Source organism: Nycticebus coucang, chromosome 5, assembly GCF_027406575.1.
Source record: "Nycticebus coucang isolate mNycCou1 chromosome 5, mNycCou1.pri, whole genome shotgun sequence".
NCBI lineage: Eukaryota > Metazoa > Chordata > Mammalia > Primates > Lorisidae > Nycticebus > Nycticebus coucang.
Genome location: NC_069784.1, coordinates 90,118,362 through 90,124,586, shown reverse-complemented (window position 1 = coordinate 90,124,586; position 6,225 = coordinate 90,118,362). Strand labels below are relative to the sequence as shown.

General features: G+C 41.3%; 1 pseudogene; it reads right to left on the bottom strand.

Moving 5' to 3' along the window:
- Positions 1-1,253: 1,253 nt before the first annotated feature.
- LOC128586018 (tubulin beta chain-like) lies at positions 1,254-2,641 on the bottom strand (annotated as a pseudogene).
- Between the last annotated feature and the right edge of the window lie 3,584 nt (positions 2,642-6,225).

Sequence of the window (6,225 nt, the reverse complement as noted above, 5' to 3'; positions counted from 1 at the left end):
ACCGTTAATAACAAAATATTTGATCCTATCCCAGTAAGTTATTCCTAAATTAAAACCAGTGTTTGAGAATCTCCTTACTTCTCTAAGAATTTTGAAGAGTAAGTGATCAAAATACATTACATTTTTAAATTACTTAGGGATTTTCCAAAACATCAACTATGTTTTCTCCATGATTTTCTTCTAATTTATTTTTTAATCTCCAAATTGGCTTTTTTTTCAATTCCCATTTATTTTTGGCTCTTGGGGCAATGTTATCTTTTCAATACGAAAAAAAAAAACAGCAAGTTCAACACAAAACAGAACTCTGAAGTATAGGATAGGACTAAACCAAAGGTAAGGAGGAAAAAGGCAACAGCAAAAGGAAGAGATGAGATGTTGCAAAAAACAGAGGGTGCCCTGTTCTCTCTCTGGGGAATGAAATGACCCATCTTGGTGGCAGTACATACCTTCCCACATAAGTCAGAGGTATTACGATTTTGTGGGTAAGAAAAGGTGGGTATGGGGAGGGCATTTCTGGAAATTTAGGGACCAAGGCTGGTTTCTCTCACCTCCTGATCCCCTTCTCCTATCATGGGAAAGGAAGGCATTCAACATATCAGTGAGGTGAAGTGTACAAGGGAAGGATCCCATTTGGGGGAAAAAAATGCTCCCCTCTAATGCTCCCAAGGAGCTTAGAGGGAGATTAAAAATGAAGATAATGCTGTTAATACCTCCCTTGTAGTTGAGAGATGGAACCTGCAAATACCTGGAAGTTATCAATAAATATTCTGAATTTCCCTCTCCAAAACTATTCTAGGATGGAAAAATCCCACTCCCTTTCTTCGAGTTACTTGTACTCTTACTTTCTATTACTCCTCCCACCAACTCCCTGGGCACAGGAGGATGCTCATCATCTGCATTTTCACCATTCAGTTGGTTCTAAAATAAATGGCATTTGGATGAGACCCGGCTTCTTAGGGAATTATTTTACAAACAAAAGGAAATATTAACTGGACAGATGGGAGGAATGGACACCAGAAGGAAATACAGGGTTACCTAGAATGCAGAAATCTAGGTTTCCAGAAGTGGAAGGAGTGGGAAGACATTCAACAAATAAGTTTTATTGAGCGCCTCCATGTGTCAGGCACTGTTCTAGACACCCCTAAAAGAAAAAAAAAGATAAGAGGCAGCAAACAGGAATTCTGAGGGAGAGGAAAGGGGTAGCTGAGGAAGGAGGCCAAGGGAATGAGAAACTTGAGGTGACGGGCTGTGCCTTAGGCCTCCTCTTCAGCCACTTCACAGGAATCCTCCTCCTCTTCTGCGGTGGCATCCTGGTACTGCTGATACTCAGAGACGAGGTCGTTCATGTTGCTCTCAGCCTCCGTGATTTCCATCTCGTCCATGCCCTCATCTGTATACCGGTGGAGGAAGGCCTTCTGGCAGAACATGGCAGTGAACTGCCCTGAGATGCGCCTGAGGAGCTCCTGGATGGCTGTGCTGTTGCCAATGAAGGTGACTGCCATCTTGAGGCCACCAGGCGGGATGTCGCAGACAGCTGTCTTGACATTGTTGGGAATCCATTCAAGGAAAGTAGCTGCTATTCTTGTTTTGCACATTGAGCATCTGCTCATCTACCTCCTTCATGGACATCCCTCCACGGAAGACAGCAGCCACGGAAGACAGCAGCCACGTATCGGCCATGGCGGGGTCACAGCTGAGCACCTCCCAGAACTTGGCCGAGCACCTCGGCCAAGTCTGGCAGCCATCATGTTCTTGGCATCAAAGACCTGCTGGGTGAGTTCTGGCACAATGAGAGCCCGATACTGCTGGCTTCCACGGCTGGCGAGAGGGGAAAAGCCAGGCATGAAGAAGTGGAGACGTGGGAAGGGCACCATGTTGACTGCTAGCTTGCGGAGGTCAGCGCTGAGCTGGCCAGGGAAACGGAGGCAGGTGGTGACACCACTGATGGAGGCTGAGACGAGGTGGTTCAGGTCCCCATAAGTTGGCATGGTCACTTTATGGTATGGAAGCAGATGTCGTAAAGGGCCTCTTGTCAATGCAGTAGGTCTCATCAGTGTTCTCTACCAACTAATGGACAGAGAGGATGGCGTTATAGGCTCACCATGGTATCAGACACTTTGGGTGAAAGCACCACACTGAAGGTATTCATGATGCAAGGAGGATGCTCTTCTCAGATCTTGCTGGTAAGAAGTGTGCCCGTCCAGAACCTGTGCTCCCACCCAGTGGGTGGGTCAGCTGGAAGCCCTGCAGGCAGTCACAGCTCTCCGCCTCCTTCCGTACCAAGTCCAGGACTGAATCAACCAGCTCAGCCCCTTCTGTAAAGGGGCCTTGGCCCAGTCATTGCCTGCCCCAGACTAACCAAAAACAAAGTTGTCTGGTCTGAAGACTTGACCAAAAGGACCTGAGCGAACAGAGTCCATGCATGGTCCCAGGTTCTCCATCCACCAGGATAGCAAGAAAAACGTTATTTGCCACCTGTGGCTTCATTATAGTACACAGAGATTCGGTCCTGCTGCAGATCGCTGTCCTGGTGGTAGGTACCAGTAGGGTCGATGCCGGGTTCACAGCTGAGCACCTCCCAGAACTTGGTACCGATTTGGTTGCCACACTGACCGGCCTGGATGTGCACGATTTCCCTCATGGTAAAAATTTATTGTTTTTGCTCTCCTCGAGATGTTTACGGGGCAGACAAAATTTTTTTTTCTCTCTGCTGATCGCAGGCTGAAAGAATGGAACGTGCTCCAAAAGCTGGAGCAGCGAGGTCTGAACGTGCGCGCCAACAGCAAGGTTCTGAGAGGGCAAAGAATAGGGGAGAGCGGGGGAGCCAAGTCTGGCAGGCAGGCTTTTTTAATTTTTTTCTTGGTTAATGGTGAAATTATTATTCTAAATATATATTTTGTAATCATACAACTGAATGATAACTGAATGATTCAATATATTATCCGATATAGCAAATTTTGCTGTTTTTTTGTTTCTAAGAGAGTATTATATTTATTTCTGAAAATTCTTAATTCTACAACGTTAGCTGGAACAGGACCCATTTAATCTCATAAAACAAGAGCTTATGCAAGATCTGTAAATCACTCCCACTAATTCAGTTCTACTATTTAAAAACCAGACAAATGTTGAGAATTCAACCACTATTTTTCAGAACTTCCCCTACAAATAAGTAATATGAGGTATTCAGCCAAAGCAATACATTGAAATTTTTGATGAGGGCCCACTTTCTTCCCTTCATCCTAAATCTCAGGGTTTTCATAAAACGACGTGATAGCGCACCAGAACTAGAGGTTTGATATGTGTGTTGAATTTCACCAAAAATCTAAATTTCTTTTCCGTAGTGTTTTGTAGTAGAGAACAAAGACTAAAAACGTTAACTTGGCAAAGAACGTTCTTTGTTGCTTTTTCTTCTAATGAAAAAATGTAGGCACACTCCCCTGTAATTTAAATGAGTTTTGTAATAGTGGAACACATGTCCTGTTTAATTTTCAGACTTAATCATTTTTACCTTGTAAGAAAATGAGAATATATAATTCTGGAGATTTTAGTTTTATCACTATGACAGATTAAAATACTCTTTTGGAATTTGTTTATGTTAACAGGACACGAAATACCTAAAACACATGTTCATTTACAGAAAATAGATGAGGGATGCTGTGATGAGCCTTTGAAGCATTGTCCTGTTGTCTCAGACTTTGACAAGGCATGCATCCACTCAGATAGACGGGACTGTGAGATTGTAAAGCCCTCCAAAGCACTGCACCTTGATTATATATCCACAAGACATCATCATTTAGAAAGAAATATATTTTAAAATAGGTTTAATTAAAAATGTTTAGCTCATATTAAGGGCTCAAGATAAACTGCAAATTTTCCAAAACTAGCTTTTCTTCCCTAGCTTACTGCAGTCATTGTAAATTCACTTTCACGAAAAGGCCTAATGATGCTTATCACAAAAGAAATACCCTTAAAAATACACCATGACATCAAAGCTTCAGAAGAGTTAAAATGTTTTTGGCTCAACTACATTAGTTTGTGTGTTTATTTTATGCTGAGCTTACTTTAGACAGTGATTTTTAATTGCTATTGTAATTGTTCGAAATAATGAAAACACCCCCCACCTCCGATGATTTATATAGGTAAATTCTTATATACTATTTAACTACCAGTAGTTTTTTCAGTTCTTTTTGTTTTGTTGATGAAACAAAAGCTGTCTTTTAACCCACAGGTCATTGTTGCCTTCTAAGATGTTAAGAACAAATATTTATCCTCATAAAATATCCCCACTGAAATTAGGTGGAGTTCTGCTAAGTGAGATTGAGTTAATGCTGAAGAGTGTGGCTCATTGTAGTACAGGCAAGTGCAAGATTATATGAAATAAGTGAAACTGGCATTGAACACACCCATAACACCCAGTAGAAAACAGTATAATTAAAACCACACTGAAATATCATATAACCTAAACAGAGTCAGTCTTGGACGCTTTAGCAAGGCCTGCTTATCTTTATCTTTTAATATTTTTGCTCATCCTCCTTTAGTACTGAGAAGAAAAGAAAATGGTTTGTTTTTATTGGAAAACTTCCAAACATGTGTCTGTTGATTTCTTTTCTACTAACTATCCAACTAAAATGTGGGTCACTTCCTTACATATCTGAACTCTGTATACACACACTCCAAGGTGGAAAAACCTCATTTAATTTAGACAGTGTGGGGATACTACACAAAAGGTCATTTCTAAATTTCATATATTTAACTTTAAACTCCTATTTGCCTATAATTTTCTGACATTTAATGACTGTTTACTTTTAATCTAAATTATTTTTGTTTCATATCAGATGACAACAAAGATAATCCAACCGTTTTTAGTATTTACGTACCTTCTCTTTTTATACCATCTGTCCTATACCTTATGTACACACATGTGGACACACCTAGCCTACGTGTTCAAGGCTCTCTCTGCACCCCTGTGCACACTTGCCCTGTAGGTACCCATGACTCCTACAGGTGCATACCCTGTAGGCATGCGAGGTTCCCTTGGAGCATGGACCTAGGGAAGATGCCTGAAAAGACTCTGGAAGGGGCTTAAGGCCCTTATGCTACAGTTCCTGGTTCCCTGAGAAATGGCAGGAGGTTACAGCCTCTGAGAAAACATGTTTTCCTAATTCAACAGTTGCCTAACCCCCATGAAAATGGGCACACTGGAAGAAGATCAGAGAAGGTTCCTTTAAAGTATGGAGGCCCAAAACAGGGGCACTATGACCTGGGAAGATAGAGATACAGGAAATGAGAGTCACTGTCAAAGAAATGGTGAATTCACTCCTCTGAAGCTCTAGCAGCTCTGGGTAGGAGATAGGGTGACCCAGAGCTTGTGCACTCAGCAGGACCCTAGAGGGAGTGGGAACTTCTTCTATATCTCAGAAGTTGGATTTCTTGTATTGTAGTCTTTGGTTTTTGTCATTAGATATTTGTTCTCCTTATTATTAAGTGACATGTTTTTTAATTTTTTTTTCAGCCCATCTTATCTGTGCTTTAGAAAGCTGAGTTATATCTACTCAGATCAGAACATGTAAAGGCATCACTATCTCTAGGTATAAGCAAGGTATGAGAGAAATAATCAAAAGAAGAAACTTAGGGGAAAAAATGCAATTGAAGAGAGTAAAGGTTCAGATCACTTGAACTCTGTATAGATGTAACTTTGAAAGTCTTGAGATTAATCTAAATAAAAAAAAATTTTGCTTTTCTCACCTTTCATTTTTGATATCACTAAATTAATATGCCTAAATTAATGATACAGCCCATAACTGCCAAGATCAAAAGGTACATGTCCCCTCCTGCTCACTATGTCACGTGTAAGGCTTCATTCTCTCATTTACTATTCATTGGTTGCCTACTATGTGTCAAGTCCCATGCTACATCCTGAGGGTGCAAAGACAAACAGAACAAACTCTGTCCTGAGCTCACAAAGAAGGTAGTAGGGATGAGAAGTAATAAAAGTAATAAGTAGGGGCGGCACCTGTGGCTCAAAGGGGTAGGGCGCCGGCCCCATATGCCGGAGGTGGTAGGTTCAAACCCAGCCCCAGCCAAAAAATGCAAAAAAAAAAAAAAAAAAAGTAATAAGTAATCATAAAGGAAGAGGAAGCAGTGAAAGCAGAGGGGATACTTCAGATGAAGGACCTTACATTTAAGCAAGTATCTAAGAAAAACAAGGGATCAGATACCAATGAG